Below are 13436 nucleotides of genomic sequence, written 5' to 3'. Positions count from 1 at the left end.
TTTTGCAGATGACATGATATTATACATAGAAAATCCGATAGTCTCCACCAGAAGTCTGCTAGAACTGATACATGAATTCAGCAAAGTGGCAGGATACAAAATCAATGCACAGAAATCAGTTGCATTCTTATACACTAATAATGAAGCAACAGAAAGACAAATAAAGAAACTGATCCCATTCACAATTGTACCAAGAAGCATAAAATACCTAGGAATAAATCTAACCAAAGATGTAAAAGATCTGAATGCTGAAAACTATAGAAAGCTTATGCAGGTAATTGAAGAAGATATAAAGAAATGGAAAGACATTTCCTGCTCATGGATTGGAAGAATAAATATTGTCAAAATGTCAATACTACCCAAAGCTATCTACACATTCAATGCAATCCCAATCAAAATTGCACCAGCATTCTTCTCAAAACTAGAACAAGCAATCCTAAAATTCATATGGAACCACAAAAGGCCCTGAATAGCCAAAGTAATTTTGAAGAAGACCAAAGCAGGAGGCATCACAATCCCAGACATTAGCCTCTACTACAAAGCTGTAATCATCAAGACGGCATGGTATTGGCACAAAAACAGACACATAGACCAATGGAATAGAATAGAAACCTCAGAACTAGACCCACAAACGTAGGCCAACTCATCTTTGACAAAGCAGGAAAGAACATCCAATGGAAAAAAGACAGTCTCTTTAACAAATGGTGCTGGGAGAACTGGACAGCAACATGCAGAAGATTGAAACTAGACCACTTTCTCACACCATTCACAAAAATAAACTCAAAATGGATAAAGGACCTGAATGTGAGACAGGAAACCATCAAAACCTTAGAGGAGAAAGCAGGAAAAGACCTCTCTGACCTCAGCCACAGCAATTTCTTACTTGACACATCCCCAAAGGCAAGGGAATTAAAAGCAAAAATGAACTACTGGGACCTCATGAAGATAAAAAGCTTCTGCACAGCAAAGGAAACAACCAACAAAACTAAAAGGCAACCAACGGAATGGGAAAAGATATTTGCAAATGACATATCAGACAAAGGGCTAGTACCCAAAATCTATAAAGAGCTCACCAAACTCCACACCCGGAAAACAAATAACCCAGTGAAGAAATGGGCAGAAAACATGAATAGACACTTCTCTAAAGAAGACATCCGGATGGCCAACAGGCACATGAAAAGATGCTCAACGTCGCTCCTCATCAGGGAAATACAAATCAAAACCACACTCAGATATCACCTCACACCAGTCAGAGTGGCCAAAATGAACAAATCAGGAGACTATAGATGCTGGAGAGGATGTGGAGAAACAGGAACCCTCTTGCACTGTTGGTGGGAATGCAAATTGGTGCAGCCGCTCTGGAAAGCAGTGTGGAGGTTCCTCAAAAAATTAAAAATAGACCTACCCTATGACCCAGCAATAGCACTGCTAGGAATTTACCCAAGGGATACAGGAGTACTGATGCGTAGGGGCACTTGTACCCCAATGTTTATAGCAGCACTCTCAACAATAGCCAAATTATGGAAAGAGCCTAAATGTCCATCAACTGATGAATGGATAAAGAAATTGTGGTTTATATACACAATGGAGTAATATGTGGCAATGAGAAAGAATGAAACATGGCCTTTGTAGCAACATGGATAGAACTGGAGAGTGTGATGCTAAGTGAAATAAGCCATACAGAGAAAGACAGATACCATATTGTTTCACTCTTAGGTGGATCCTGAGAAACTTTACAGAAACCCATGGGGGAGGAGAAGGAAAAAAAAAAAAAAAAAAAAAGGAGGTTAGAGTGGGAGAGAGCCAAAGCATAAGAAACTCTTAAAAACTGAGAACAAACTGAGGGTTGATTGGGGGTGGGAGGGAGGGGAGGGTGGGTGATGGGTATTGAGGAGGGCACCTTTTGGGATGAGCACTGGGTGTTGTATGGAAACCAATTTGACAATAAACTTCATATATTGAAAAAAAATAGAAGAGGACTTGATCCTCGAGTGCACCTATAGTTTGTGACATCACAGACACCATTGAAAGCTGTGTATTAGCTCTGTATTTTAATAATGAACCTTTTACTATATTATCACAGCGTGAAAATAAATATTTGTATTTGTTGACTTAAAAAAAAAAAACTGACCGTCACAGTTCTTAATGAAAATGAACAATCAATTGGTTGTAAAAACTGTAAATGGAGTAACCTATTTCAGATCCTAAGTTATATAACATTTACTGAGCCCTACAAATCAGACACTGTGGCAGGTACTGGTTGCAGAAATGAAAAACCCAAAGTCCCTGCCCTGGGTGAGCAAAGTCTAATAGTAGAGATGAATACATAAATTCTCACAGTAAATTATGGCAGGATAGTGGTCATTCACATAATACATGCATCCACAGAGAAAAGAGAAAAGTCAAAAGACACCAATGAACTTCATCCAAGGATTTGAAATAAATTGACTCCTCAAGGAAAGAGTCAGTAGAGATTGTCAGGAAGATAATACTCAAAAAGTTCCCCCAGATAAAGGAATGGTGAGGTCAGTGTTGCTCCTGGGAGGGTGTGATGGGGAGTGGAATATATTACATCAGTTAATATATATTTATTTCTGTTTTTCTTTCTTGTTTATAAATTGAAGGAGAAAGAGTCCAGAATATTTGAGAAGAGAAGACAGATTAAATCTATGATTTGGACAAATCTATTTTGGATAACTGAAAGAAGCTTTCATTATAACATTTTATGTTTATAGAATACCTGTCCCCAAAAGCACTGAACTATTATCATTTTACTATATTTAAATCAAACTGCCTGGTCCCTAAGAGGTATACTTACCTTCCATAGAAGAAAATATTATTGTACCTAATAACAATTTGTTTTAAGGAAGTATTTAATATATTTACAGTTATAAATATCAATAACAGGAGCGCCTGGGTGGCTCAGTCAGTTAAGCAATCAAATCTTGTTTTTGGCTCAGGTCATGATCTCAAGGTTCTTGGGATCAAGCCCCAAGTGAGGCTCTGTGCTGACAGCATGGAGCCTGTTTGGGATTCCCTCTTTCTCTCTGCCCCTCCTTTCTTTCTCTGTCTCAAAATAAACAAGTAAACATTTAAAAATAAATAAATTTCAGTAACACGTATTGAATTTCTCCTTAATGCAAACTCCAATATATTCATTGTAGAAAATTTAGAAATACTGACAAGTAAAAAGAATAAAATAAAATTACCCATAATATCAACTCTTTGAGGTAATGGCTATTAATATTTCTGGTGTTTGTTCTTCCTACATTTTCTCTAAGCACATACATTCATAAGAGTGTTATTGGCTATTAAACATATAAACACAGGGGCACCAGGGTGGCTTACTCGGTTAAACATCCAACTTCAGCTCAGGTCGTGATCTCACGGTTTATAAGTTCGAGCCCATCAGGCTCTGTGCTGACAGCTCAGAGATCTGTGTCTCCCTCTCTCTCTGCCCCTCCTCTGCTCATGTTCTGTCTCTCTCTCTCTCTCAAAAATAAATAAACATTAAAAAGAAACATAAACACAGTAAGCACATTTATAACCTACTCTCTTATTTTGGTAACATACCATTAACATCCTTCAATGTTGTTATATAGTCTTTATAAAATCATTTTTAATGGTCACATCATGTCCCATTATAGAAATGTTTTTAGCTAATACCCTACTTTGGGGACATTTTGCTAGGTTCCAGTTTTTTACTACTAAAACAAGGCTGTTATCATCCTTACAGCCAAATTTTTCAGCCAAAAAATTATTTCCCCAAAATACATTTCTAGAACCAGATTTGCAGAGTTAGAGAATATGTAAAAAAATTAAAATTTTGCCAATTATTGCCAAACTACTCCAGAAACATTGTGTATATTTATCAGTGAATGAATCCTTTTCTCATACGTTCTTTATTTTAATCTTTAATGTTCATTTAGGCAAAAAAAATTTTATTTTAATTTTCATCTCTGGGATAATTAGTAAATGGTAAAGCAGTTATCAACCTTCAAAGAGCCCATTTTCATATTAAAGACCTAAATGTCAGACCTGAAACCATCAAAATCCTAGAAGAGAACACAGGCAGTAATTTCTCATTGGCCATAGCAACATTTTTCTAGATATGTCTCCTAAGGCAAGAGAAAGAAAAGCAAAAATGAATGATTATGACTATATCAAAATAAAAAATATTTTGCACAGCAAAGAAAACCATCAACAAAACAAAAAGACATTGACAACCTACCAAATGGGAGAAGACACTTGCAAGTAATATATCCAATAAGGGATTAATATCCAAAATACATAAAGAATTTATACAATTTGACACCAAACACCAAACAATCTGATTTAAAAATAAGCAGAGGACATAACACATATTTTTTCAAAGAAGATATACAGATAGCCAACAGACACATGTGAAGATGCTAAACATCACCAATCACCAGGAAAATACAAACCAAGACCATAATGAGATATCACCTGACACCAGAAAGAATGGCTAAAATCAAAAGGACAAGAAATAACAAGTGTCAGGGAGGATGTAGAGAAAGGAACCCTCATGTACTGTTGGTGGGAATGTAACTTGGTACAGCCACTATGGAAAACAGTATGGACTCTTCTCAAAAAATTAAAAATAGAAATACCATATGATCCAATAATTCCACTACTGGGTATTTACCCAAATAAAACAAAAATACTGATTCAAAAAGATATGTGTATCCCTATGTTTATTGCAGCATTATTTACAATTGCCAAGATATGGAAGCAACCTAAGTGTCCATCAATAGAAGAGTGCATAAGGAAGATGTGATACACACACACACACACACACACACTGGTATATTACATAGCCATAAAAAAGGATGAGATCATGCCATGTGTGACAACATGGATAGACCTAGAGGGTATTATGCAAACTAAAATAATTTAGACTGAGAAAGACAAGTACCATATGATTTCACTTATATGTAGAATCAAAAGAGAGTAAGAGAGAGAAACCAAAGAAACAAAAAGCAAAATCAGATCTGTAAATATAGAGAACAAACAGGAATGTTTTACTTCCAAGGTGAATATACTACAATTCTGATATCTCCTCCCACACCATAAGTTAGTAGTACAATATTCACTAAATACCAACAAGCCCAAAGACTAATAAAGCTGAGAAATTTTAGTGAACTAATATTTGGTATGCAGGTCTTTAATGGGTTTCAGAAGGGATCCTTTTAACAATTCTGCAATTCAGTGTGTACTAGGAGAAGAGAGATAGGTATTTACTTTAACCTATCCATCTGAAGTAATCTTTTGGTCTTTTAAAAGCTATATTCATTTAAAATTCAATTAATAAAACACTGGGTCTGTTTAAATGAGCCTGGTGAAAAGGACTGGCCCCCAAATATGACTTATTTGATATATCTATCTTGATTCTCCAAATGACTTCCATCTTCAAGTTAAAATTACCAGAGACTGGCAGGAAAAAGAGTAATGAATTTTAAATCAAAGTAACTGGGTCCTGCCCTTCTTGATTCCCCAATATAATAGTTGTTTAACCTTGGGCAAGTAATCTAATCTCTCATTTTCAGCCTCCTCATTCATTGACATGAATAGCAATACATACCACCAAGACTGGTGTAGAAATTAAAAGAAATGATATATTTAACAAAAACTTTTAAGTGTAGAGTGCTAATAAATATTAGAATATCGGTATAATAACAATCTTTCCAATCTTAATTACTGATTAAGAATCCAAACTATGTGGTTTGCCATCCAAGAAGGGAGAACACACTTTGATTAAAAAAATAGAAACAAAATATTTTGAAGTGTACACTCAAAATGGATTTTTAAAAATCACATAAAATTAAGGAATTTATATGATGTTTCCAAACCACAAAGCAACTAATAAGAGGACTAATATGTATTAAAATATTGTTTTAAAATAAAGAAATGTTAATCCTTGAAATCTGAGAAAGAGAAAACCCCATTCATACAAGTATAAATAGAAGATTGTACCTCAAAGGGAAAGAAAACTGTCCAATTCTTATTCTAAAACCATCTAAAGTTAGGTACTTAGGTACCTGGATAACATCTAGCCCCTCAAACCAAATCATCAATCTCTACTTTATCTTTAATCTCAGCACTACATAGTGAAAAAGAATTTTAAAAATATATCTAAAAGCAGCACATTTACATCCATCACAAAATGATCATACCACGTCCCTTGTGGCCCAGAGTGCATTTAATGTAATTGAAGAGAAAGAGAAAAATTGTTTAAAAGGAATAATGTTCTTTTTCTTTTCAAAAACAACTGAGGGAATTCTGCACTTCAGTCCAGGTGGAAGGACAGAAATCAGATGTACCCTCTTGCTAGAAACGACTAAAAAAGTGGACAAAATATATGGAGCAATGGTTTTTATAACATTGGATGTTATCAACAAAGGACAGAGATCCCTGAAAGATGAGAAACAAATGAAGTGAGCCCCATAGTTGTTTCAGTATATTTTCCTAAAAGAGTTTCTTAAGAGACACAGAAAAAGGGAATTCAAGGAAAGCTGGATATTTGACTGAGTTGAGGAAACCTTGCCAGGAGCTAAAGAGAGGCCAAGACAGGGAGCATTGTCTGGGCAGAGTGCTGGAGGGGAGAGAGCTGCACAAGAAAAGAACTTAGCATGTCTGCAGGTGATTCTCCTTATGACTTCAGCTGAGTGGCAATCAAAACATGCATGGGGGTAGCAACCTGAGTCTGGGGAAAGTACACCCAGAAAGAATTGATGGGGACAATACTAGGATCTGAGAACTGAAACTAGTCTCTGTTCCTAGTAGCCAGAGTGGAGAATCTTATAATTCAAAGGCATCAAATAGAGGCCTCAGAAATATTTTACTGCAATAATGGGTCAAAATTATTGCATCTTGGTTCCCACCTTAAAAAAAAATTCAACAGCAATACCAAAGAGGATCAAACTGATTCCAGTAACTTAACAGCATCCCAGAGCAAAGCACAAGAATATCACAGAAATACAAAAATATATAGAAATCATGAAGATGAAATCCTCAATGTCTAACATCCAAATAAAAATTATCAGGCACATAAAGAAGCAAATGTAGATATGTACAGTGTGTGTGTGTGTGTGTGTGTGTGTGTGTGTATCTATATACCCCTTGATAAGGTTAAAACAAACTTAGAAATAACACAATAAAAAAATTGCAAACAGGGGCGCCTGGGTGGCTCAGTCGGTTGAGAGTCCAACTTCGGCTCAGGTCATGAGATCGCAGTCTGTGAGTTGGAGCCCCGCGTTGGGCTCTGTGTTGACAGCTCAGAGCCTGGAGCCTGCTTCGGATTGTGTTTCTCCCTCTCTCTCTGCCCCTCCCCGCTCATGCTCTGTCTCTCTCTTTCTCTGTCAAAAATAAACATTAAAAAATTTTTTTTTAATTTAAAATTGCAAACAAAGCTATTAAGATACTTAAGATACCTGTATTCCACATGTTTAGGACGCTAGAAGAAAGACTGAATATGTTAAGCAAAGACATAAGACATCCAAAAAAAAGACCAAATCAAACTTATAAAAATTAAAAGTATAAGCTATGAGATGAAAGATACACTGGCTGGGTGAAGTGCTATTTAAGATTGCAGAAAAAAAAAGTGAACGTGAAGACATAGGAATAAAAACTATCTAAAATGAAACTCGGAGAGAAATATTACTTTAAATGAACAAGTCATCTATCAGCTATGGAACAACTTCAAGCAGCCTAATATATATGTATTTGGAGTCCCCAAAGGGAAAATTAAAAAAAAAATATTTGAAGGAACAATGGCTAAATGTTTTCCAAATATTGGAAAATTTTTAAACCACAGATCCAAAGTGTTAAATTAACTCCAAGCACAAGGAAAATGAAGGAACGTGTACAAAGACACAGTACAATCAAATTGCTTACAAAATGGTAAAAAGAAAATATAAAAAGAAGCCAATGCAAAAAAGCCACATTATGTACAGAAAAATAATAAGAATGATAGCAATTTACATGTAGAAAATAATATAAGCAAGAAGAGAGAAGCAACATCTGTAAAGCACAGAAGAAAGAAAAATAAAACTGTCATATTGGAAAGCTTGACCCAGCAAAAGCATCTTTCAAAAAGAAGGCAAAATAAAGACTTTTTAGACAAACAAAAGATGAAAGAATTCAGCAGCAGCAGACCTGCACTAAAATAAATGTTAAAAGAGTTTCTTGCCTTTCCTCTTCTGGTCCTACGTGCTTCAGGAGCAGCAGGCTTCCATGTAGATGTGGTCAATTCCAAGAACTGTACCTCACATATCCAGTCCAAAAAATGACACAGAAATAGTATCAAGAAACCCCAATCACAATGATATGAATCTCTGAAAGTGTTGAAGCCTACGTTCCTAAGGAACATTCGCTTTGCCAAGAAGCACAGCAAGAAGGGCCTGAAGAAGATGCAGCCTAACAATGCCAAGGCCATGAACACATGTGTGGAGGCTATCAAGGCCTTGATAAGGCCCAAGAGGTCAAGCTCAAGACCCCCAAAGAGCTGCAAGTGCAGTTGACTTACCTACATTGCTCACCCCAAGTTTCAGAAACACGTTCATGTCCACATCACCAAGGATCTCAGGCTCTGCCAGCCAAAGACCAAAACCAAGGTTCAAATCAAAGCCAAGCCTATGGGTCCAGATCCAACTCAGGCTCCCAAAGATACCTAGACCCCCACATAGCTTCCAGGAGCAGAAGCCTCTGTCAGCGGGGAAGAAAGGACTGCTGTAACTCCTGGGCTGCTGTCTACATGGGGCTGGTGTTCTCCTGTGCAATTTGTACAAAGAAACCTGAGGCAAGAAAAAAAAAAAAAAAAGAATTTCTTCAGACAGAAAATGATACCAGATGGAAATCTGAATCTAGACAAAGGAACTGTGGGCACCAGAAATGGTAAATATCTGGATAAACATAAAATAATTTTCTAATCAAAACTCTTAAAAATCACTGACTATGGGTTTCTGGGTGGCTTAGTCGGTTAAGCCTCCAACTCTTGATTTTGGCTCAGATTGTAATCTTGCTGTTGGTTAAGATCTAGCCTTGCTGTCAGTGCAGAGCTTGCTGGGGATTCTCTCTCTCACTCTCTCTCTCTCTCCCCCCGCCCCCCGCTTATGCACATGCACTCTCTCTCTCAAAATAAATAAATAAACACTTAAAAAATAAAATAGGGGCATTTGTGTGCCTCAATTGGTTGAATATCTGACTTCAGCTCAGGTCATGATCTCATAGTTGGTGAGTTCAAGCCCTGCATCAGGTTCTCTACAGTCAGTACAGAGCCCACTTTGGATCCTCTGTCCCCATCTCTCTCTGCACCTCCCCTTCTCACCCTCTCTTTCTCTCACAAATAAATAAAAGACATTAAAATAAACAAATTAAAAATTAAATAAATAATATTTAAAACAATTTACATAAAAATTATTTAAAGCAAAACTAAACAATTTAAACAAAAATTATTTAAAACAAAAACAAAACAACATAGTATGGTATTTATGACATGTAGAAGTAAATTACAGTGAAACCTTGGTTTGCAAGCATAACTCATTCTGGAAACATGCTTGTAATCCAAAGCACTCATATATCAAAGCAAATTTCAAGACCCATCGGCTCAGTTGTGATCATGCGACATTCAGTGTCACATACTATTCGTATTGAGCAAGATAAGAGCAAGATATCGCTCTTTTATCAAGTAAAAATTTATAAGAAATATTTGTTTGTCTTGCAGAACACTCATAGAACAAGTTACTTACAATCCAAGGTTTTACTGTATATGATAACAATAGGACAAAAAGCAAGAGGGGAAAAACAGAAGCACTCTGTGTACCTTTCTTACCCTATACATGAAGTGGGATATTATCACTCAACAGTAGTTGACAATGGTAAGTCAAAGATGTACACTATAAAACCTAAAGAAATATTAAAATAATACAACAAAGAGTTATAACTAATAAGCCAACAAAGAAAATCCAAAAAAAAATCCAAACTAAGGCAGAAAAGGGAAAAATTGAACAACAACAACAAAAAATAGCAAGTCAGTAGATTTAAACCCAACATAACCAATAATCCCATTAAATACAAATGGTCTAAAAATCCCAATTAAAGGCAGAGTTTGTTGAATTGGATTTAAAAAAGCAAGATGTAGGGTGCCTGGGTGGCTTAGTTCGTTAAGCATCCGACAGTTGGTTTCTGCTCAGGTTACGATTTCACAGTTTGTGAGTTCGAGCCCTGCATTAGGCTCCAAGCTATATGGATTCTCTGTCTTCCTCTCTCTCTCTGCCCCTCCTCCACTCACACTGTCTCTCTCACTCTCTCAAAATTACGAAAGAAAGAAAGAAAGAAAGAAAGAAAGAAAGAAAGAAAGAAAGAAACTTAAAAAAAAAACAAATAAAAAAAAGAAAGATGTAACTATATCCTAACTATAAGAAACATACTTAAAATATAAAAGACCCAAATGGGTTAAAAATAACAGAATGGGAAAAGATAAACTAACTGAAAAAATCTGGGTATCAGATAAAGTATATTTTGGAACAAATAATAATATAGTATCAAGGATAAAGAAGGTCATTTCATAATGATAAAGAGGTTAGTTCATCAAGAGGACATTACAATCCTAAAATATTTATGTACATAACACAGGGCTATAAAATGTATAAATCATAAAATGGATAGAACCATAAGGAGAAAGGCAAATCCAGTTAGAGTGAAAAATTTCGATAAACCTCAATCAATAATTGACAAAAATAGCAACCATGTAGACTATTTGAACAACCTTAAGTTCAATAGGGTTGACATGACTGACATTTTTAGAATGCTCCACCCCACAATAGCATAATAGATACTATTTTAAAATAATTTTAACCCATTTATGTTATGTGATAAGGAGATAACAGAAGAAAGAAAATAAAAGTATTTGGTATAAAAATAATAGTAAGATGTGGAAGAAATGTTCATAAATATTATAGTCTCCCTTTCTGCAGTAGGTAACAAGTTTATTTATATCCGGTATTTATGACTCCCTTCTTTCTCCACCCATTCCGCATTTCTTTTGCCTTCAGCAAGCATCTCAGCTTGTTTGGTAGGTCTGGGCCACTAATGGTCCTGCCTTAATTGGGCTGTTGTAGTAGTTTTCCATTAACCTAATCAAATACATCACAGTACTAAAAGAAACCTAGGGGATCCCTTAGATTTCATACATAGTCCTCCTATCCCAATGTGTAATAGCAACCCAATCCTGACTTGGTAGTCAGGACCAATCACCTCAACCAACACAAGGCATGAGGAGCCCCATGTGGCCTGGTGGTAGTTTCAAATTCAAGTTCAGTGAAATCATTGTTGCATCCCAGTTGGAAGTATTCTCCCTTTGGAACTGAGACTTTGAAATCAGCAGAACCTATGATCCATGGGGGCAAAGAGCAAAAGTTTATGAGTAGTTAACTAGGGGTAAGAGCAAAAAAAGCATTTCCATTCCTTAATCCCTGGACACATGAATCCTGACCATGGAAAGAAACAGCACCATATATTGGACAATGACTTAGTGCATATACCACATTCTGGAGGACAAAGATCTAGCACTGCAAGGCATTATCATCTAGCTGGCTCCATTCACAACTGAGTCTTGAAAAGTCCATTTCACTATTGTATCAAGTCAGCTGCTTTGCGATCGTGGTGAATGTGCTAAGACCAGTGAGTTTACGAACACAGACCCATTGTCACACTCTGTTTACTATGAAAATGAGTTTGGGATCAGAAGTGATGTTGGACTGAATTCCATGACGGTGGATAAGACATTCTGTGAGTCCATGAATGGTAGACTGGTAGAAGCATTGTGACCAGAGAAGAAAAATCAATATCCAGAATAAATCTCTATTCCAGTAAAAGCAAAGCACTGCCCCTTTCATGATAGAAGTGGTCCAATTTAATCAATATGCCACCAAGTAACTGGCTAATCACCCCACAGATATGGTGTATATCAAAGGCTCAGTGTTGATCTCTGCAGTGGCAGACTGGGCACTTAGCAGTGGCTACAGCCAGGTCAACCTTAGCGAGTGACAATTTACATCATTGAGTGCACACATAGCCCTCATTCTTACCACCATGGCCACTTTGTTCATGAGTTCATTGGAGAAATGGATAAAGATGTCTGGGGATAAAGGCTGGCAGGAATCCACAGAACTAGCCATCCTATATATATGATTATTAACATGTTTCTCTGCCAAGGTTACCCATTAATAATTATTTATAGGGACCATAAATACTTTCACATTCTGTGTCTATCCAGAGAGATCTATCTACAAACCTCATCTGAGACCTTGTCATCAATTTTTCTAATCATATTCATTCTAGGTCCCTGACCAGCCAACCAAATGGTTGGCTACAGTTCGTGAATTGGTATACAATTACACATCTGGCCATTTCTCCTTCTAAGCAAAATGAACAAAGAAATACATTTCTCACAGTTCTTCCCACGGGGAGGATTTTCCTTCACCACTGACTTGCAGGACTGCCCCAGAGTGGGGTGGTAGTGCTGCATCTGTCCACTTTCAGTTGATGCCTGCATATTATACAGAACCATCTATAAAACGGACTTGAGTTTTTTCTTCCTCAATTTGTTATAGAAAACTCTTCGTGAAACCACAGGTATGGAACAAAAAATGTAGCAAACTAGAAGAAAATATAATTTGAGCACTTACTAGTGCCTTCAAGGACTGTCCAAGCACAATTGTACACACCATTTCCATTTGATAATGAAGTTCTACTGTACACATCCTACCTTCTGGATTGGTGGGTCAGTCAATTCCCAGTTCATGATGGGTAGCTCAGGATGCATGGTAACTTGGTGGATCAGGATATGTGGTCATATGATAGGGCCCCAACTACAAAGGAGACTTATAAAGTAAGCTTAAATCTTGGAAAGATAGAACTTGTAAGATAAAAAAAACAAAACAAAACAAAAAACCATCCCTAAATATTAGAAAGGGGTTCTGAAAGTGTTTTGGCAGCCAGAAAGTCATAACAAATTTCTACCACAACCCATTCTTTGAATTCCCAATATCATTTACATCCTTCTTCCATGCTTAAATTTAACAGCACCTATTACAACAATAAAACGCTATCAACTAATGTTAAACAACTATCCTCAATAAGAAAATTGTCTTAAATATCCTCAATAAGAAAATGGCCCAAAATAGGGCCACTGGAAGAATTGTCAGTTTCTGCACCTACCTCTAATTCAGGTCTTTGAATATCTAATCTTCCTTTAGTTTTATTTTAATGCCAACTTGACATTTTGTAAGTGGGCTAAATCACTACATTAACCACTACCACCAAAATTTACTATATAAATACATGGGAATCAGCAATGAGATTAGTCAAAATATATACATGAGATAGCAAACAAAATATGGATAGACACTACTTCT

This window comes from Panthera leo, chromosome B4 (assembly GCF_018350215.1).
Source record: "Panthera leo isolate Ple1 chromosome B4, P.leo_Ple1_pat1.1, whole genome shotgun sequence".
NCBI classification, from domain to species: Eukaryota; Metazoa; Chordata; class Mammalia; order Carnivora; family Felidae; genus Panthera; species Panthera leo.
The sequence above is the reverse complement of the archived record's forward strand: the minus strand, read 5'-3'. Positions refer to the sequence as shown.